The sequence below is a fragment of the Pygocentrus nattereri genome, chromosome 10, assembly GCF_015220715.1.
Source record: "Pygocentrus nattereri isolate fPygNat1 chromosome 10, fPygNat1.pri, whole genome shotgun sequence".
Taxonomy (NCBI): Eukaryota; Metazoa; Chordata; class Actinopteri; order Characiformes; family Serrasalmidae; genus Pygocentrus; species Pygocentrus nattereri.
Window position 1 is genome coordinate 36363999 of NC_051220.1, and position 23448 is coordinate 36387446.

General features: G+C 38.7%; 1 protein-coding gene across 4 annotated transcripts in view; it reads right to left on the reverse strand.

The window, feature by feature from the left end:
- The window catches only part of tiam2a (TIAM Rac1 associated GEF 2a), an 88504-nt gene that overhangs the window by 63580 nt on the left and 1476 nt on the right, over window positions 1–23448 (reverse strand). The window contains exon 1 of one of the 4 annotated variants that reach the window (XM_017723858.2): window positions 356–504. The exons of the other annotated variants lie outside the window; for them this stretch is intronic. The gene's annotated coding sequence lies outside the window, so the exon portion shown is untranslated. Of the gene's footprint in view, window positions 1–355; window positions 505–23448 lie in introns of those variants that run through there. 4 annotated transcript variants of the gene reach the window in all.

Genomic DNA, 23448 nt, shown 5'->3' on the forward strand with positions numbered 1-23448 from the left:
TGCCCACCCCTATCTTTACATTGATTTTCATGTTTGGTCAAAAGACACAGACAGAACTTTCAAACTGCTGAAAAACTGGTTCATGTCTGGAGATGAAGTAGTCGCTCACTCCACTATGACTCATGTGCTATCGCACTGGAATTACTTTAACAGCCCATAAAAGAATCCAGACATCACAAACACGGCAAAGTCAATCCATTACAAATAACCAAAGACCACCATAGAGGACACACCTGCAAGCTGGAATGAAAAAAAAAGGGTTTTTTTTTTTTGTCTTTTTAGCATCCGCTCCTTAATCCAGTTAATACAGGAAACAGAGACAAGCATAAAAAAAGAATAAAAAAACTCTCGTTACCTCTGTGGAAAAGCTTTAATCTATCAGGCTTTGAAGAGCAAGAACAAGAAATCCAGCGCTCCCTGATCTCCGAGTTGATTCTCACACAAGGGCTTGTACTCTTAGAGTGACAAACTTAGCCGGGCTGACTCACACACACACACACACACACACATACACGTGGAAACTCCCTCCCTGGCTGTAAGACTGAGAGGCTCTTAATCCGTTCACTCTGTGCAGGACAGCACGGAGAAAGGAAAATCTGAGAGCCTCACTACCGCTGGCTGGAGTCGAGGCACCGTGTGCTTTGCTTGTTTAGTTGTGACAACTGCTCAAAAAAAAGTTCCTTCCCCCCCTTCTTTCTTTTTCCTTTGGTCAGAACTGTGGACAGGGTTCCGCACTGGGTAGTCTACAGGCTGCAGAGAGCAGACAGTCTGCTGCCTGAGCCTGCATTCCACCATCACCCCCACATGGCACAGTGGTCAGGGGGTAGCCCAATCAGAGAGAGAGAGAGAGAGAGAGAGAGAGAGAGAGAGAGAGAGAGAGAGAGAGAGAGAGAGAGAGAGAGAGAGAGATGACCGGATTAGTCAGTAAGTCTAAAGCGAAGAGGGTACACAGAGCCAAGTTTCAACATTTGATTAGAGCAAAGGAACAGGGCGCCTGCCAAGCCCACACGCATTTTTTAAATTTAACCTTAGGGAGGAAAAAAAAATCCAACACAGACCAAATGTTGTGTTTACCCAACGAGCCTCCATCCCAACCGACTCCATAAAAACCCTGCACATAGCTGAGGTTGAATAAGAAAGTTCATTCAAACAGGCTCATTCAGAAAACCACAGAGAATCACAAGCCAAAAGCAGGACCAGAGCGTGCCAGAACATTCTGCAGTCTATTTTTCTTTTCAGACACAGACTTTGTGTACAGTGTCTTTTTTGACAGCTGGATGATTGTTGGAGGATGAGGTTAGAGTTGAGGAATCATCCAGATGTTAATCAGTGAAGGTGAGGAGTGATGGGTGGTCAAAAACACATCTCAAAGCTATATTAGCTTACATACTGTGTATTTAGTGTATTTGCAAAGACTTAGAGTTCATAGTGCTACAGCTTAAGCACAAAGCTAAGCATCTGTTAAAATGTAAAATAATGCAAATACTTTTGGGTTAAACCAGGGGTTGAACTGTACATAGCACAAAATATAGCCATTTTATTTACTATCAAATCCACTAGTGAACCAAGCCCACACTTCTTCTAAGATATGTAAATGTTGATGATGGTAAAATAATGGGGGGGGGGGGATTATATATATATATATATATATATATATATATATAAAAATAAAACGCATACACACACACCAGTTTTCTTTGTGGACTATTTTACATTGCAGTGCCCTAAAAGGCAGCATGTCACCACTTGTAACCGCTACGTTATTACTTTCTTTAAAACAGAGCATTTTGCATCAAACTACTGTGCATGACTTTGTTTACATTTTAATCGTTTAATTATGCAAAAGATTTTAACATTCTGTGGAAATCATCTATAATAAACCATTTTATTTAATAATAAATCATTTTTTAAAATTTGAAGAGCCTCCAGATACATAAAAAAATCTATACCAATGAAAAGTTTTTATTTTCTTATAAATGGTCCAAGCCAAGAACTACTTTGGAACCTTTATTTTAAGGGTGGACAACTATTGGAGGCCACTTTCCATAAAGGTCCTAAAATAACATGAAACATGTTCAAGTCATGCCGTTAGACTGGAGTATTTCCGGCACACGATCAACAGAGGGAGCCTTCACAGAGAACACAACATTATTACACACATTACGGTCAGATTAGTGACCCAGTCCAGCCCAGGACACAAAATACAAAGTGTTCACATCAATATTCATGATGCGAAAGATTCATTTCTTACATTACTATTTAACCAACAAATCAATGTGACCAACCACCCAGTGATCCTAATTGGACTGATCAGGTTTAAAGTGATTTCACGTGGAGCTTTGCGACTGGCTTCACAATGAAGGCCTCCACTGAGCACAATGGCTAAAGAGGATCACCATTTCAATGGGCCTTCATTCAGCAGCATTGTGAGCAGTGAGGATGGGGCTGGTGTCTTTGAAATGTGAAGGGCTTTGTCAGGATTAGGTGCTGGCCAGGGGAGCTTGAGGTCATGCATATTCACTAAAGGCAGGAGGCTGTCCAGGACACACAGAGGAGCACTCTGAGGACCTAATTAGACTCTCTACAAAGCCTGGCAACTGCATGTATTATATCCAGTAGATACGATTAACAGCCAATTAACAGCATCAACAGTGTCTCCTGATGGGTCATCAATTCTCTAAAAATAAAACTAACTGACCTTCTTGCATCACAAGAGAAACCTGCAATGCATATGAGCAACTTTAATGCCAGTGTGATGGTTGCACAGTAGTCTAACGTGAGTAATCCTCCTTAAGATGACGATCTTAAAATCATCTACCATAATCTACAGACTCTGGGAGTCTTCTCCACTCTCGACATTAAACGTGAACACCCACTGGTGTAAATGAACTTAGCAGTACTGCTGAATATGTGCTTATACCTGCACCCTCCCTCTGGCTGGCTTCTCAGATTTTTTTCCCAAGTATTCCCTGCAGGCAGGATTTTGCATAGGTGCCATAAACACTACATCACTGCACAGTCGCCAATTATGCTTAACAACTTCAGAACTTTCCTTTAATATGTAGCCTTGGGGACTTACACAAGCTTACCTGGCCAGCCTGACACACTGTATTTTAATGGCCTGTGTACATCACCATATTGACCAGATCATCAGAAAATGACAGGTCAGACCGCCTGCATGACATGACAGAATTTCCAACAGTGCAACATAGACATGGCACAAATAGAACATCAGGATACTTAAGATGATTCACGATATTTAGTTTCTTCTCAAGTTTGATATGTTGAAACAGGAAAACATCCCCAGTAAAAAAAAAATCTCAAGAAGTACCAAAGTGAAAACTCCTGGCCGGAATCGAAATTCAGAACAAACTGGGCCGAAAACCAAAACATAAAGGCTGACAATAAAAACAGGAAAAACATCAAGTAAATCTTCTAAATTATTACAGTATTTGTAATAAATTATTATAGCATGTGCCGCAAAATCCAGTGTCTTTGCCAACAAAGAATGGTTGGCCCTCAAAGGCAATGAATTACACGGTTTTAAGCTTTGGCACTCATTTGCAAATTTTTTTAACTTTTTTTTTTTTTAAATAAAAGCTACATATACCGTCAGCGTGTTTGCAAGGACTTTCCTTACTGCTTCTGTTGTTTAGTTACATATATCGAGTGTGTACGTATCGTGCAGGATGTCATGGAGACGTTCTCTATTTATTGGACACCCTTGATACTTGGGATGAACTGTGATTACAAAAAGCTTGTTTAAAATCCCACAAAGAAACTGTGAAAGTTCCACATGGCTGGCTTTTTTTACTGTGTATCTCCTACCACTCAAACTGTTTGAATGAGTCAGTGCACAGCAGGGCGGAGGAAACAAACATCATATTTAATTATTGAAAAAAAAAATTATAATAATTTTCATTACATCAAAAAATTTGAGTCCTAATTAATCATTTTTTGTTTTTTTTTTTCTCAAAAAAGACAGCGTTTAGACATATTCACTTTGTGTCTTTTTTCCCAGATTTTAATCACTTTTTGACAAAAAATTCCAGTTGCCAAAATTTCAAAATACTGTCAAAAACTGATCTTTTACGTACTGTGACACAATAAACCCAATTAAACAGGACTAATTATGGTCTCTTTGTAAAGATCCATGCGGTCTGTCATTGTCCTTTAAGTACTTATGATTTGTACAATGTACTCAAAAGCATATTATGGAGTAATTTATTATGATATGATAAAACACCCTTTTATTATTCAACACACTTTCATAACCCACCACAACTAATGAAAGCATCAGTGTTTATAGTAGGTGCCAGTCTTTTTCCATGAATGTGCGTGTGTGAGACCACATCCCACGCTACTCTAATTCCTACTTTAGACCCCTTACACTGTAAAACGGTTTATGCTTGATGGAGCACTGAAGTTGATCATATTAATTGCTTTACTAATTAAACATTATTACTGTAAGCATCACTCATGGGGGGACGAGGGGCTCTGTCATTTCCACAAATTAATTCTAGAGGCAGACAAAAGAGCGGACCGCTGGAATTCAGCCACAACAGGATATAGTGTCAAAGGTCCCCATCACTTAGACCGCCCCCCCACCACATTTCACTGCTTAACTCCCACCTGTCAGAGCACACGGTGTCACAGCGAGATTTACGGCTGTGTTGATTTATGAAGCAGAGGCTGACGTCACCTCGGTTTCAGTCTCTAGTTTCTTCCCAAAAGGGGGATTAAAGGAGTGACTAAAAAATAAAAAATAGAGAGTCTGAGATAAAAAAAAAATATGATTATATATTTTGCAATTATTATGAATGTGAACCAGACAGCCTTTTCATTTACAGTCCTCCCATTTCATGTGAACCCCAATTCCAATGAAGTTAGGATGTTGTGTAAAACATAAATAAAAACAGAATACGATGACTTGCAAATCTTTTTCAACCTATATTCAATTGAATACACTACAAAGACGAGATATTTAATGTTCAAACGGATAAACTTTATTTTGCAGGCATCAAATTCAAAATATTTGAATATATGAATATTTGCAAAAAACAAAGTTTATCCGTTTGAAGATTAAATATCTCGTCTTTTTGGTGTATTCAATTGAATATAGGTTGAAAAAGATTTGCAAGTCATCGTATTCTGTTTTTATTTATGTTTTACACAACGTCCCAACTTCACTGGAATTGGGGTTGTAGTTAGAGAAGTTGAGTCAATCTTAAATTATTGTTCTCAACTTGCTACACTCAGACAAGTGTCTATATAGCACCAAAAGGGTTCTCCTATTGTTATAATGTCAAGCTTCTAACACTAGAAGGGCCCTTTTCGGTACCATATAGAACCATATACAACACACTTTCCATCAATCTGAAAAACTATTTCAACATGCAAAGAACACTAAGCATGCAAATGGTTCTTTGAATATTCTGGTTCTATATAGAACCAATATCTTTACTACCGGGCCCTTGAAGAACCACCTTCTTTTAAGAGCGCATGATGTCCTATTCAACTGGCATTAACATTTCTTTGGTCCTCAGGTTGGAGGCACAAATCCAGCAAATAGTCCATATAGAATCAGCCCTAGACCTTCGTCAGCTTAGTGCATAAATAAGACACAGACAGCTGAGAAACAACTGAGCAGCCAACAGCCCAATTACTGTGGTCCCTTGAAATAGGAGGATCACGTATGAAAGGTTTGTGATTTTTACCCAGATAAAAATAAAATCAAAGCTGACATTCAGCAGTTTAACCACTGTATTACTTTAAATATAATGTGATTAAATTAAATTAAATGTGTGAGTACAGCCTAAAAATGGTGATGCTGTTTAATTACTTGTGGTCTACAACAGATATGCACCAATGGGGCAATTCTGAGCTGATGCTGATATCCAATATTTTTCATATACATAGAGTGGCCCCAAAGTATCTGGACACTCAGCATTGATAAACTTTAAGTAAATTATTTAGATTATCTCATTAAATGTTTAACAAAATGATACTTGTTTCAGAGAAATGTATAACAAACTGATGGAAGACTCTGTGGAGAAAGCCTGGAGAAGAACTAGCCTCAGTGCAGTCTGGTTCTATTTTAAAGCACAGAGGTCTAAACATCAAAGTCTGGAGAAACATCAAAGTCAGAGTGTGCTTTCATCAATGGCTTGATCTAGAAAGATATTTTGGAAGCAAACCTGCAGAAATCTGCAAAGAAATTTGACATTAAATGGATCTTTCAGAAGGATAATGAACTGAAAGCGACCAGGAGCCTTTTGAAAAGTCTTAGAATGGTCTGTCATTCGGCTTGACATTTTCCTACCATAATTAATTTCACATATTTTTAAGTATAGCACAAATTTTCAAATACTTTTTGGGGGCACTGTATCTGTCGATGCCTATGATGATGCTAATACACATTTATAAACTGGATATAAAATACATGGATTAGCCTTATAAAGAAATATTTATCTGTTTAGGGTCAGACAGGGACTAAATCTAGACCTGGGCAACACTTCAATGAATCTTTCAATGAAGAATCTGTGAAGCCTATTACTAGGCTTAATTCCTGTCCATGCACTTAAAAAGTACAGTAAAATCATACATTTCAGCACAGCAGCTCAGCGTCTCATAAGCATACTGTTCTTCCAGAATACAAGAAAATACAATCGTGGATTGTCGGTTTGAATTACCGGTTATTTCTACGCATTTTTACGATGCTTCTTTTTTTTTTTTTAAAACATCTGCTGATACCAATATCATCAAGCATCCCTAGACTACACCGTATGCTGTTTTCTTGATTTTCACAGGTCATCCCAGAGCAACCTTCTTTTGCTCTCCCACGTTACCTTGCCTGGTTTCCAAGCTCCTTTCAGCTTGTTGTCTTGTCAGTTTGTAGGGTTCAAAAGACCATGAGAGCTGTCAGGCTAGAACTTGAGTTTGACAGAGATGCATCACCAACTCGCTCAGCTCCCTTGCCAGAACTCAGCTTTATAAAAGCCTTTTTACAAAAGGCCTCAATGTCAGTGGTGCTCCACTAAGCTATTGCCTCTGTCTCCACTGACAAAGATGTTAAATCGTGAGCCAAATACGGAACTTGTAAACATTAGTTCATGTCATGTTGAGACGAAGGCCAGTTTTGTAAGTCTCTAGAGGGTGCCAGTCTCTATTTAGCTGGAACTGCCACGAAAAGCGTGTGTGGTGTGCGTGTGGAGGTGAAAGACAATGCAAGTCTTACTCTCCTCGGAGAACAAAAGAAATCTACGCTCAAACTCTCTGCAAATTAAATTTACATGAAAACGTTCCGATCCTTTTGGTATACATGCACTCAAAATATGGATACAGCAACGCGCTTCAATGAATTATTTTAGACAGAAATGTGTCACTACAGTGTTGCTACTATCAATATTTATTTAATTATTTTTATAGTCATGAAACCATTTACTTCATTTTTTATAGTCACTGAACCCACATACTTTAGGCATAATACATTTTAGTCATCTTTGGCAGGGAGTCACATACAGGAGAAGGCGTATGAATCAGGGATATGGTAAGTGTGGGCCGGTGCCGATATCTTCATGTACACATGTGCCAATGCTGATACTGATGTATAAACGTCTATAAAATGAAGAAAACTGGGTCACAAGTCAAGAGATGCATCAATATGGTCTTTGTGAGTCAATGTCAACATTTTTCATGTACATATCTGCGAATGCAGGTACATAAATATTTATAAAAAGCCAAAATTGGGACTACACCTCCCTGCATTAGCATTACAGAGAAATGTGATGCTCATTTGTAGAAGGTTAGAAATGCAGTAAAATGAATAAGATACTGATATTCTAGCAAATTATCCCAGTGTCGTATAAATATTCTGCTCATCTAAAGTACAAACAAATGTCATCAAATATTGGCTTCAAATATCAGTTAAATCTAAACATCTGTCTGGCACGATCATTATCTGCCCATATCAACATGATTATGACATTATTTTGTATTGTGGCACAAATAATTTGAATACTCAGCTATTTGTTTTGCTGGTATTCAAGTTTCTATTTAGTACTCAGAAGCTCTGTGTTCTTTTAAGCCACAAAAATGTAGCCTAAAATAAATTTCAATAGGGTTGTTAGGTTGAACAGTTCTTTTTTTTAATATCTGTAATAAATTAATGCTGGTTTAGTTAAATGCACCATAAATTCATGCCACCAAAAATGTTCAGTGAAACGTGAGAAGAAGCTGGTATACCATACAGACATAAGTTTGAATTATTATTTTAAATACTGCTTAGAAAGTGGGAGAATGTGACTGGCCTGTCTTTTGTTGGATGCAAGTTGTGTGTTTAGAGCAGCTGGTGTGAAAAAACACTGATTAAAATGCAAGCGTATGTTTGTCATCAGAAAAACAAATGAAAACACTTCAAATATTGCTTCTATAGGTGAATGAGAATGAGCATTCATTGACTTATTGGAAAATGTTAATAAGTATCCAAAGTCTTTAAATGCTGTTCAGGCCAGCCCAATCCAAAATTGAATCATTCTAGAGTTAAAGACCAAAATATCGGATATTATTTTGCATCACTTGAAAATCTGTTCCTTCTAATACTGCATCTGCATATCCCCCCACCCCACCCCCCACCACTCTGATATCTGTACCTTATCATATGTAACAGAGTCTTGTTTTGCACTTTCATGTGGAGACTCTGTTTTTACTTAATCAGCATACAAAGTCTGGAAATACTGATAAAGAAGCAGCCCACAGTCTTCGGGAAAAGAAGAGTAAATTTCCATTAACCTTATTTTACATTGGTCATAAACGTTCTCCTTGACCCATCTGTAACACACCCCATCCCACGCGTGTGGGTGGGGCCGCTCTAAACTATGTTATCTAGTCCTAAATTGAATAAGGTTGACTTGCCCTGTCGTCCTGCTGTTGCAAACCAATCTGTCACCTCTCAAGGTGCTGGTGCAAGGATTAATAAAATCATCTGTGGGTCACTCTAAAGCTCGGTCTGGACGCTGGGAGATGGATTAGTGAGAGCTCCAGCCTCATCCATCAGAGAAATTGACCGGTACCTAACAATACAGGTCACAGCATGACAGTGAGAAGAGGTTAGAGCAATCAAAGCAGCATTCACAGACCAAGGCAGAGTGTGCCTGAACACTTTTCCCTCCCTCTGTCGCTCTTTTATACAGCTAAGGACGCATTTCTTTTCCAGAGGAGTCGAATGAGCTGATGGCCGAATTGGCATCTTAAGGAATGGTGTTTGTGAACAAACATGAACTGTGCATGGTAGCATCACTATTGTTCAAGCTCAATTGTTGCTTTAGTGCACCCAAAATTTAATCATTATTAAATATAACGTAAATAAGAGCTTTATTTAACCACTTCCTCTACAATATAAAATGGTCTACAATAGAAAATTATTACTTATTATTATTATTATATTATAAATTATTATGCACTTAATTATAGGCTATACATGCAGAACAATCATCATCAGCTACATACATACATACATACATACATACATACATACAAGCTTGGAAAGATTATGCCTATAACATAGATTTTCAGTCTGGCAAAGAATGCTGGGGAATATGCAAATAAAAAAAACTCTGGTAGAGGAGTAAAGGGGATCATTTTGCAAGCCACCTGACCAGACTCATTTAAGCATTCTGAGCTGGACAATGTATCCTGAGATGTGCATGCTAACTGGTAGTATTGCCAATTTGTTTTCTGCACAGATGGCATGTAACACTGTTCACATCCAGGGGTTCTCTGTGCTTGTTTGGTTAAAACAAAATACTGGCACACCAAGTAACTGAGTAATATTAGAAGCTATACCAGATGGTACTTTCTTCGCAATTATATTAGCATCTGGGAAAATGCAAGCTATATCGTTGACGAACAATCAGGAACCAGAGCCATGGCGACTGTTTTTGACCCAAAATGTTTATCTGGACAAATAAGAGACTAACCTGCTTCTGATATTTTACACCATCAACAGTCGGAAATCTGAAAAATAAATAAATAAATAAACAAACAAACAAACAAACCAAAAAAAGACATTTTTTTGTAGTTTTAAGAGATTTGACCATTTCTGTCTTCTAAAATCAGCCATAACAAACATCAGCACCAAGCTTACCAAATAAGGTTCATACGTTGCTGACAACTTGAGTCAAGGCTTAATTGTCCTTCATCACCTGACCGAAACACTGAGCTTTCCCTTAAATAGGAAGAGGCCTTGGAGAGGATACCTTTGTTTATTAAAAATGTCCTATTGTTAAATCACTAAGAGTCTGAACAGCCAACAGGCTGCACGTTATAGTTATACTATCTCCAGCGGAAATGGATGTTTCTTAAAATAGGTGCTAATCAGAGTTTGACCATCAAAAGACCATCAAAGCTCTGTTTAGACAGCAGTGAACTCTACTGGTTCCCACGAACAAACACAAACACACTCGTGAGCACAAATGAGGTCTGTTACTCAAGCCTCCTGTAAACACAGCATAATGACCCCCACCCAAAAGGTCAGGTGTTACATTAACAATGCACAGGAAACTGGGGCCAGCCAGCCAAATGTTTGTTTCATTTGTTTATTTATTTATTTGTGTTACAGGGATTGCATTCAAATTGTCACTTTGGAAAACCGCTTTGCCGTTGAGTAACAAGCTAATGAGTATGAATATACCGATCACGAACTTTCATGGGCAATTCAGACTTCTTTAAAGCCAAATGGTTTACAGTTGATTATTTGAAATCCAATTTCTGCTGCCAGTGTTTTAAATCTGAAACTCATATCGTGTGGGCTAAAGGAAGAGACTAGTAGATCTCCAGTACTTTCTAAAATCCAAGTAACAACATAAATAAGACTATTTGCTCTTTAATGAGCTAAACTGGTGTTTTAGATTCAGAAATGAAAAACAGATGAACATTTATAACCTGAATTAAAGTGCTGCATGCAAGGAAGTTGCAACAGCTATTTAGCACAAGGAGTCATGTATAATTATCCTATGACGTTCTGGTAATTACAGTGCAAATGCATTTACCTGACTCATATCATTTATGTCACAAATTTGCAACACAGATCAGCCAGAATAAAAGTAGTAAAATGTTAAAAAGTAAGTCTGACGATTCTGATCTTTTCCAATTCAGATCGTGCGTCTCTAGTTTAGATGTTTATTGCTAATGAACTGAACGACAAAAGTCACTTCAACACAAAACATTGTGATTTGCTGTTATCTTCCAGTGTCATCCCGTTCATACTGACCAGCAAGACACTGGAAAACCAATCTCAAAGTCCAGGCTCCTGAAGCTTATCTAGATCCAGAAACAGATAACCACGCAAGACAGGAATCCTATTCATTTAGCCTGGTCAGCAATGTGAATGTATTTATGGCTATAGCAGTGCAAGCTGCCAAAAGTGCCAACCACTGAGGCACATAGGCCGAATACTGCTGACAGTTCAGTTCTGCCAAGGGGCAAGGTTACCCTGACAAAGCTCTCAACTTTCACAGGGGTGCAAACCTACACACTAACACATGCAGCATATACAGCACTTACAAAGAAATGTACCGGGCCGCGCACTGTGAACATATCCATGCTAACCAGAACACCAAGATTCTGTAACACCCCCAGCCTTTAAATTAGAGGAAGATAAATGGGAAAACAATCACAATATTTTGACACAATCAGCTAGTAGTGCCACATTTACAAACTGCCATCAAAACTCTGATTACAGTGATTAACAATCTACATGTGGTGTATCACAATAACAAACATAAATCAGGATAATGATAAAAATAGTCAAATGCAATATCATGATAATTGAAGATACTTTCAGAATTTGTATCATATTTATTTCTGATTGATTTCCTATACTATACTGCACTAAACCCTGAACACGACCAATTTTAATGAATCATGTAGTTTGCCAGTAACAGCATACTGTGAATAGGAATGCATCAATATTAAGATGAGGGCTGTAAAGGAAACCATGCTGAGAATCCATGATTTTACTATCTAGGTAATGAGGTCACACGCAGCACCTAACACATTTAGTGCCTGGAGTAGAGTGCATGTGGCTGGCCTTACTCATATATCCAGCAGATGGTCTCAGTACCACCAGAAACTCAGACACTTCACTAATGTGTTGAACCACCCTTATAATGATGATACTGTGAAAGAAAACATGCACACCAAAAAAAACACATTAGTTGCTTGGTGCAGAATCCCCAGTATGACTTCTACACACCGGAAACATATTCTAAAAATCCAACCTGTTTTCCATCTCATCAAGTGCCTTTGTCATGTGAACATGCTCAGAGAAGTTACAAGAGAACTAGTTGAACAGCTTTAACGATAAAAGACCATCAAAAGTTCTCATCGTACAGGATCAAAACAAAAAGCAGCAGTAAAGCCAAAGGAAGAAAACAATGAGGTCAGTACTACACTTTGCTTTTGGGTGGTTCTCAATCCTGATCCTGCAGTATTACTCACTGCTCCCAATACACTTGATGCAACTAACAAACTAATTAATAAGCCCATCCTGAGGTGAACCGGTTGCCCTGGACATGCAGGGCAGTGTGACCCCAGAATCAAGATATGTTGATATGTGAACCACTGCTCTAGGGTGCATCATATTCATATTGTATGCAAGATAAAATGCTTGTGTGTAGTTAAACAGGTTCAGAGTGTTTATCTTCTCACATTCCCATAGCAACAGATATTTCCCAGGATCCACCCTGGAGTATTTGTATAAAACTAACTTTTTTCATTTGTTTTTGATTACTAAGTTGTGTGTAAAGGCCACAGAATTTACTGATTTTAATTGCTCTTTTGGTAGCTGTAATATATAGCTCTGTTTTAATACATATGAATAACTCACAGTGAGGGCCAGCCATGCCAATGTACTGCCTTAACAGTTAACTGTTGTGTGACACTACAACTAAACGCATTAAGCAGCAAAAAAATACAAAATAATTTTTTTTAACCTCTTGCTCATTTTTGTGAACATTCACCAGGGACATGAATTCACCAACCAAACACTTTCGTGATCTGGTGTTGGCAACGTGACAACAAAGCTAATGGGCCACGTGACCCCATAATTTTGTCAATTTAAGATATTCTGCCTATTTGTTCGTTTCCTTTTTTTCCTGCATTGTGATTAAGTCTGATATGAAATCACATTTGTTTCGTTTTTGTGCTGTACTGCTTTGGTCAAGAATAAATTTGCCAGTGTTTCACAGTCTCTTTAATAATCATATTTTATTTACATTTCAGTGTATATAATATAATTCACATACATACATACATACATACATACACACACACACACACACACACACACATATATATATATATATATATATATATATATATATATATATATATGAGAATAATATATAATTCAATATAATTCCATTTTTTGAGGTTGGAAAGGTGGTCATCTTCAAACAAGAAAAACTATTCAATGCCATTTTTCATCAATGTACTGGACTGGTAGGGTTTATTGCAACATTGCACTCACTGCTTGTGTCCGAATTACTTTGCAAACAGTACTGTGCTAGAAACAAATGTTTCCACCTTCATTTGTAGCTGAGATGTAGACGTTGCAGGTCTAAAAATGATTAATCTTGCTCAAACACTACTGCAAAAAACAAAATGTATCAGTTTGTGCCTCGCTCTTCTTTACTGTTACACCATACTCATTAAGAACGAAGAGTTTGCAAGGGACACAGAGCCAAAGTGGTGTGCAGCTGTATGACATGTTGAGTTTTTTTATGGCCATTCCAGAATGAGAATGGCTTCCAGGTCCATTTTCCCTGCTATGAAAAGTCTGTGGTATGGGAATGAGCATGGAAAACAAGTGCCAAGCATGTCCAACTATATCGGGCTGCTAAAATGGCTTGAAACAGACTGCTAGAGGAACTAACTCTGCTGTACAGAAAGTTGAGTCAAAGGTTAATGTCTATGGAGTTATAAGTGAAGGTGACAAGAGCTGCACACCAGAACAGCAGGCAGAACTTCCGACTTGGTCAGGCTCTCACCACCACATACTCTAGAAGCTGGTTACAGAGCACTCAAGCCTTCTCCAATCACACTGAGGCCTTCATTTATCGTGGTCATTCATCTTCCTCCTTCAGGACATGCCTGCTGAAATGAATCACGGCGATGTACCATCAAGCAGTGTGGGAGCCGACAAGCAGATGCTTCAGCTCAGGGAGGTCAGGACGGGTCAAGCTTTTCTTTCAGTGAAAGGACAAGGGAGTATTTTCTTAGTGCCTCCAATTCCTCACTCAGTGGAACAGGAAGAAGAGCCTGACTCGCTATTTCACCCGGGAGGCAGGCCTAAAAACAAAACAAGCTCTGTTTTGACCTTGATAGAAGCAGAGGCAGTGACCTCACAGCTTAAACTCAGGGCTGAATGCTAACCTCTACTAAGAGAGATGGGGTCTCAGGGAGGAGGGAAGCAATAAGAGCTCTGAGCTTGGTGATCTAGCTCCCATGCAATGGATCTACCCCCAGAGAGGCTACCTCAGCTCCCGAGTGGAGACGATACGAGTCCAAGGGCTCACATGAGACAGACCGCCATATGCCAGCTTTAGCACTCAGACACGTTGTCTCCTGCAAGAGTCTGTCACTAAGATGTATGCCCATTTCCAAAAATAATAACTAGAAAGAACAGTAAGGGAACAATTTAACAACACAATCGGAAAACCAAGAAAAGACCAACGCTGCCAAAAAGCATAGACAACAGCAAGCTAGACACCATAACTCAAGCCCAACACATAATTCGCAGTACCCTTGTGTTCTTTCCTACCACAAATGTGCGTGCTACAAGCACTGTGACCAGAGTGCTATGGTCAGACCACGTGTGTGTGCATTTAGGCTGAGGGTGCCTCTATTGGAATTTGTTCAAGTTTTCCAGGGTGAGCCAGGGTACATTTAGAGGAATTCCATTAAACTACATAACAGAATGCAGCCCTCCCAGAGGAAAGCCTGCACTCAAGCACCAGCAGAGATACTGCCCTTGCTTAAAACTTGCTGCTGGCAAACGGGAAGCTCCAGCACTAATTATAATAGCCTGGCACTCCACAGCCCAGACCATGATTAACCACAATCTTGGACAACAAGCTATGCCTCAAGATAGCCACACAGGGATAATGAGATGGTCTGACCCTCCTGCTATGAAATACAGACAGAAACAGGCAGGGGATTTCCTGTTCACTGCTCAGATTAGGATTAAACAGGAACATGGAATGAATGAAACTAATAAACCTGGTCATATAAGGTTACCCAATTATCAGAAACTCAGAGAGCAGATGGATCATAAACTCATCATTAGTTGAGGGAGAACAGTGTTCTGTGTCCAATACAGTATGAAAGACAAACAAGCTCACACTGTTCTGAACCAATGGACACCAAACCTCAGCATAATATTTTTTTTTTTTTTTTTTTAAGTGCAGCTACAAGTGAGGTTTGAAAAGCGGCAGCCCACAGCATTTGATAGCCTTCACCCACCACGGCACATTTTACAGCACAGATAAATCTTTCATGCTGAAAATTACCCCTCTTTCTGTGAAAATTCATGTCAAGGGAAACTTTGTGGCTGAGGATAAAAAATTAGTCATTACAATGTCCTGATCGTAATGAGATTTCCCCCAAAGAGAGGATGGAATACATCGGCACTGATAGAACAAGTGTTTCACAACTCCATGAGCTACTCAAGAATGCAAGAAAAAGAACCTGATAATACAGAAAATGAATGCCAATGTAAGTTTGATTTAGGTATTGCTCTGGTACTCCAAAAAACATTAACACTGGATCAGCCTGTAGACTGACACTTTCCTGTCAAATATTAGACACAATATCACCCCCAGAGGATATGCACGCCGTCTCATCACTGGAATTAGAAACTCTGAGGACGACTGAGTAAACATAACATGACTATGAGCATCTGGAAAGCAATTATTTGCAGGCATTGCAAGACAGCTACAAGTAATGAAATCCTGGTATTGCAGAAGGTTGCAGTATGCAAACGAGACCTCTAACCAGCTGTGCACTGCTAGCGTCTTGACCAAGCACAGCTCCAGGTGACATTCTGTGGGTGTTTTGATGAATTTGGGGATTCATTATTCACGGAAAATTACATTTAAAAAATACGGTAAAAAATAGTGCAGGCTAATCTTAAATTCACCAGTGCATACTAAAATGTGTATGGTAGTCTCAATATCACAACACTAGCACAAACATATGATGCAATGATATTTATTCATAGCCTATATTAGTTTCTGTCACTCTGCTGTCAAGCAGAACATCTGGCTTTTCTCTTATGCAAGCAATTTAAAATGCAAATACTATAACCATCTACAGCTGTAAGCATAAGGCGCCATACCAAGGGTCTCTAAAAGACTGGGTAAATATGTAGATTTAAAAACAAAACAAACAAACAAAAAAATCATTGTTGACCGAATGCTTCTCAAAGTAAATGAACTTAGTCCAAAAGTAAAACTTGGATGCTTAAAAGTGCTTCTGGAAATTCCGCATCATGGTGGCCCATTTGCAGAGCCAACAAAAGGCCTGTTGAGCGTGAAGCGTGGTGGGATAGCGATGACCCATGGCCACTAATCCTTAAGGAGAGCACACATACTCAAGGCCAGACCACAGCCAGAGGCATTACATCAGAGTCTACTGAAAGCAGCCATGGAGCAGGCCAGTTCTGCTGAAAACTCAACTCTGAAAGTCCACCATATAAATGTCAGCACTTGAAACACAGTTCTCTTGGGCATGTCATTAACACCATCTATGCCCGAGCTGAGATGGATTAGCAGAGAGCTTCTCGAATGACAACCGAATGTCTGTTCCCAGGAATAGCTTATGGTAACACAGCCTAACCTTACCAGCTGAACTGATCTAACTGCTTTGCCCATCCGACAGTCTTATTTAAAAAACAATCTGAATGAAAAAGGCAGGCAAAGACAGAATCGCTTATTTGGACACAAAAAAGCAGCCATTACTGGATCTACTCACGTCTTCTTGGCTAAGAGTGAGGACAAATAGATTTAAAGGCCTCTCATTAGGACAGCACTCCCTTCTTCCACACCTAGCTCTGCTGAAGAGAATCACTGCAAGACTGAGTTTACAGCTGAAAAAGCAAATCTGTTTACAGAACCGTGCCAGCTTGTAATAGCAGAAGCAGCCTGAAATACAGGCCACAGTCAAACAGTGGAGCTCAGAGCAAGTGATGAGACAGTCAAGAACACCTTTCTGGCTGTAATTCATTAACTTCTTGTTTCTTGCTTGACACCTCAAGGCTTGATGTTAACCACTGTCCAGTCAGCTCACAAATACGCAAGGTAAAAATAACCAATAGACTCACAAATTGTCTTACAAAACAAAGCCAAGTGCGTGCTGTGAGAAGTAAACTCTAAAAGAACAACCATTTCATCACACACTAGTACACATCTTCATCAGACTTCAGGTCAGTGGCACCGGCAGCAGCTAAGAATGTATTACTATTAATACAAAAGTATTAAATATATTATAAATATATAAACTATTATGAAAGTACAGACTTTTTTGGATGTATAAACATAAAAAATGATCTTTTCTTTTAACAAATAGAAACTTATAAAAAGCACCATTTACTATTCTGCAAAATAAAAAGACATGAAATACCAACAGCTACTCGCATCAAAACTTCAAGGTTATATTTTGTGTATATTTACTGGTTTATTTTTGTTCAGTTATTAATTATGTTTGTCGTGACAGTAGAAATGACTGGCTTGTACACTTAAAACACAATACTGGGTGTGAGAACGATCCTAACCACTTGGTTCAGTCATACAACAAGTGTGGTTACAGTAAGTGATAACAGTAATTTTATATTTAATGAAGAAGCAGAACTCTATGGCTTTTATTCAACATTGCCATTAGCTTGTCACATAGCGCTGATTTCTCGTGTGAAGAAGTGAGAGGAGAGTAAGGGAACATTCAATTATTACACATTACTACACACTCAGTAAACACTGAGCTGCGAAGTATAGCATGTTTTATGTAATAAAGCCAAGACTCCAGAAAATGCAAACCCCTGTATTAGATGGACGTCTTCTGCAAATACATCTAATGAGGATCTAGCGATCTTGCTAAATCACTCATTTATTTACTCTTAGAAATTATTTGAAAATTCTCCAAAACGTCATGTGAACAAAGTTTTTTTTAAGCATTAGCTGTTAAAACTGCAGGGCAATCATGTACATAAACGAAACCATGGATGCTGTACCAACGATCCACGGGGGAGCGGATCACTCTCTACTCCTTACATCCATCATCAGGAAACAATAGACGGTCTCCTCCAGAAGTCACCGGTCTGTTTCTGCCACTTCTGTCCCAGCTGTGTTTGCACTTATGATTAGAGTGAGGGGAGCGGCCGTCCCACTCGAGTGACAGCTGGACTCAGTCCATCGATCAAGGTTTCAATTAGTGATCGGTTCAGACAATGCAGCCCATGAGTATCTTTGGCTAGTACGGCTGTAGTTCTACACAACACACAAAAACCAAACTCTTACATAGCGCTTCATCTGTTTGTGTCATTTGTCATTTCAACTGATCCTCTGAGGATGCCCTCTTCTTTAACCAACATATATTTTTAATTAAAAATAATTTTTTTAATAATTGTATGTATATATATATATATATATATATATATATATATATATATACATATATATATATATATATGTATATATATATATATATATAGTCATTCTGTACCCTAATCATACTAATATTACTACTCCTACTACTCCTAATAACAATAATAATAATAATAATAACCCAAGTATAATTGTGAAATGTCAAAGGGTCCATTTCATACAAACCCAAATTTCCTTGCTTTTTTGGAATAAAAGTTTGAGGTAGAACATAAATATTAAAATTTCAAAATGTACCATTCACTCCCTAGTCCATATATGAAAACTTTGATAAAAAAAAAAAATGTTTTAAATTCACTGTGTGTGTGAGGTCATAAAAAACAAAACAAAACAACATAACTGAAGCTATAAGGAGTGTTTCAGCCTGGACTACTTTTTGAAACGAAGTATAAGGTAGGACAGCCAATCAGAACAGAATTCATTTACATACAGCTGTTTCCTTAAGTTCGCATCCATTCATGTTTTGTAGGTTTCCTAAGTAAAAATAAGTTGACAAATCCTCTACAAAGAACACACATATTTTAATGCACAATATCGGTGTATTTGCAGAAGTTTAATATATTCAGAAAACACATAATTGTGGAAAAGTTATGGCACATTTTTAATTGGTTAAACAGGTTAAACTAAAATGCGCAGAAAATGCAATATTTTACTCTGTTCCCTGTAGAGGATGGTATTTCCACTTAGCAAATCAACAAAACATGTCATTTTATGGTGGTATTTTTTTGCATATGGCTGTATGCTGGTCTTAAAGGCAGAACAAAAGCAGCCTGTTTAATTGTAAAGGATACAGAGAGAGATCAAAACATAATGTACAAACAAATCAAGAATTTTTGTATATATGAAGCCAAACGAATGCCATAAGTGGGAATATATAAAACTCAATTAAAATCGGATACGGATATGTGGGCTCAGTTATGTACTTATGTAGGCTGAAGGACAATGGGCCAAAAACTACACCTTCTGCCCACCTTTTGAGGCCACTGTCTGAACACCTGACAACAAAGTAGCCTGTGTAGTATCCTGAAGCCCAGCCAGCAGCCCATTTACAAAGCCAAATGATAAATTACACAGCCTCTCCAAACAGGGAATGTACCACATTTCCATTATCAGCAACTCTAAGAGAGGCGGGTGGGCTATACAATGTGCTCAGCAGTGATCCGACCATATGTAAGGCTGGATAATGGATCAGAGGTACTGAATACACTGAGAAGCAGCGCCATTTAAATATAATATACTTAATTACAGTGCTCTGTACAGAATGACTACATCTCGAGTGGTTAAAGTGGTATTCAGGGTGAAAAAATAATAAACATAACACTGAGCTCAAAAGACGAGCATTTCCCCCAGCAGTTCCATGTGGTTAGGGCACCGTCCCCAGACTGCCAAACTGCACTCAGCGACAGTGCGCACCCCCTCTATATTCAACACAATGAGCTTAATCTGATAGCTCATTTAACACATCGCTTAAGCTACTGCTGATGTTTAATCTTCATTTCCTTTTCAGACCACGCAGGCAAAGGCTGAGACGTGACGTGAAAGAACACAATCCAATTTGAATTGTGGCATTAATCTTCTCTGGGCTTTTCAATTTGTCGCCATTTAGGGGTGACGACCCGAACACGAGCAAGACGCACATTTCCATCTGTTCAGCTAGGTTAGTCTCTCTCGATTGGGCAATTAGCAGGTGACATTTGTGTGGACAAGCAAGAGCCACACAGAGGTACCAGCACCTCTGAAAGCAGTCATTCCATCATATTCGGCTATATCAGTGTCAGATTTTAGCAAGTCACCAGTCAAAGATATAAAACAGTAAGGAAAGAACTGCTCCACGCTGAGCTTTGTGGTCAGACACATAGCAGGGTGTTGACCAGACCTGTGGTGGGGAGTTCTGGGTCTGCACTGCCAGGGACGGCTGGCTAAGAGGAAGCCGCCCACGCCACTAATTTGTCCGCTGCTTTTCTGCAGGACAGTGGTTTAGTCCTTCCCCAAAGCTTTCAACGCCCATCTTAGCTCGCCTGCTTTTTATAGCTAGGTCCCAACATAGCTGTCCACGTGCAAAGAAGCGACACTTCTGCCGTTTCATTATAGGCAGTTAAAGACAATCGTTACTACAGAAAAGAATGGCAATAACACAAATTGTCTGGTTTCGATTCTGGGAATAAGATTTTATTCAATTTTCGATATTTTATGTGTTAAAAATGTCTTGATTCTACAGAATTATTAGGAACTGGCAAATACATCAATTAGATCATTATTCTGACCATTACTTGACACCCACAGTATTATCTGCCTCAGTCTTTTTGCAAAAGACCACCCCCACAGCGCAAACTCAGTATCCCTATGAAAAATCAAAACCATAGACAGTTGGGCTACTGAGCAGCTCAATAGGTGGTACTCAAATTTGAACTATATGACAGTAATACAGGCTCAGGTGGTGAACTTAAACACAAAACAATCGCGCTAAGACAAAAACATACATCCAAACATCACATTCAGCATGAGAATAACGCTACGACAACAAAAAAGGTTTTAATGGAAAATATGAAATATAATAGGTGATTAAAATCAAAAAGCATTCTGGGTAGTTTCACACACAGGGCTACGATTTATTAAGACGGAGTTTAAAAAGTGTGATGACTGATCACCGATAATCATATCGGTCAGCAAAGCACTGCTCAACTAAAACTATGAGTACGAAACAAACAAGCTATACCTAAATATAAAACTACATTTCATAATTACGTCAATAGTATCAGATATTGGAATTTTTAGCCCACAAAAATCAGGAACAGCTACAACAGGTTCACAGCTGTGGGGCCCCACTGATTACACTACGCCGACTGCTTTGGCTCAAAAGTTTTCAAATGGAAATTCAATGTCTCAAATTAAATAATTGTGACGGGCCTCAAACAAAAAAAAAACTAAATCACACATCCAGGGGTTCCCAAGCGGCAAAACCATTGGTCTTTTCGAGTGAAGCCAACGCCATACCACAGCCCAAAATCATGAGAGCTAGCAGTTTAATTACACCTGGCATTATTCAACATTGTCTAAACAAACTTCAATTGGAGAAATTTGACCTTAGCTTGTGAACTAGCAGCCCGGCACCCTACATTCACCGTTTAAACCACAGAAAAAAGAAAAGAAAATAATCTCAATCACGACAGTAATACCGGTCAGAAAAAAATCATAATAATCAAATAATACATATTCAAATCACTCAGTCCAAGTTTTTAACTGTGATATACATCTTTTTACAATGTGGCATCAAAACCAGCACGTCTTTACAAAAGAGGCAGATCATCAAACGGACTGAGCTTTTCTCTTAATGGACAAAAGGCCAAAAAACAGAAAGTTCTCCTATTTTAACCAGCTAACTGAAAACACATGAAATTTTAAAGAGAGGAAATGCATGAAAATAGGGAACGCTCTCCGCACAGTGCTGCGGACAGAGCAGGCAGCGTACACAGCTCCATTCCTTTGTGCACCGTCTACATATACAGACAAAAGTCCTGCACCACACATCCTTATAAGGGTTGGATAAAGCTTGGACATGAAATATATGCATTTCCTCATTAGCTGCTTGCTTCACAAACTGGTGGTCTCATAAAACCAGCTATTTAAGAGACCCTTAAAGAGAGGCTACAAGGCTAAGGGTCAATCCTTCATGCTTTCTTTGCAGAGCTATTGTTGTCTAGATATTAAAGCTCTTGGCCACATGCTGGACAGATTTAACAACCTTGAGAGGGAACTATGGACCTCTGACTTCGCTTCGGTGATAAAACTTGTGGAAAAAAACAACACTAGTGCAGCTGTGATGGTCACAGATCATCATTAGATGCAAGAAGACTGCTAGGCCTACAGTATTTTCACCACATGCAAAAATATGACTGTAATGTTCCTTGTGGTAGAACATTCCTGCTTTAAAACAACATCCCAAAAAATTAAGCTTTCAAACAATCGCTCTCAAGCCCATGATTTAAAACCACAGCCAGGGACTTCAGAACAGCCTCAGATCCCAATTTACTTAAAGTGCCAATGACTCAAAATAGTTTCAAATGCTTTGTTTGCAAACTCCAGAGTCGAAACCATCCTATTCTGGCTCAGAGTGGAGGATCATACTCGCATTTGACAAACAAGCCAACTAAAAGAAGTTATCTTCAGCCATAAATTGAAGCTATTAGGCAGCTATAAGCAGATCACTGCTGTCGGAACAAAATCTCCAAAATGGGAACTTTACAGCAGAAGGAAAAAACCTACTTTACTTTTAATGTAAGTCAATGGAACCAGACGTATTTCCAAGTCATTTTAGGCCGTTTCCTTTAGTCCTTCCATCACAAAATGTGCAGACAATGTAAAGGGCAACAGGCATTTTCAAATTTTGTCAAAAACTGAAAAGTGACAAAAATGAAGATACAAGGCTTTATTCCGACAGCAGTGATATCTTCACTGTTGCTCTTTAGTTTTACTGTAAAATACGGAAAAGGCTACTTTTGGAGCTTTTCTATTGGTCAAGAAATTTCGCACAACATAAAGGCTCACATGGAGCAGAAAAGAAATTGAGATACTCTTTTCTGGACAGCAATGATGTGTCATTTTAACATACAGCAACACATGACCACTGAGGAGACGGTTTCACAAAAAGCAAAAGTCACATAACCGTGCCATGGTGATATAGTGGACCTCATGGTGTTTTGTTACCATGACCAAACCCCTGGTGCCAAATGGCATG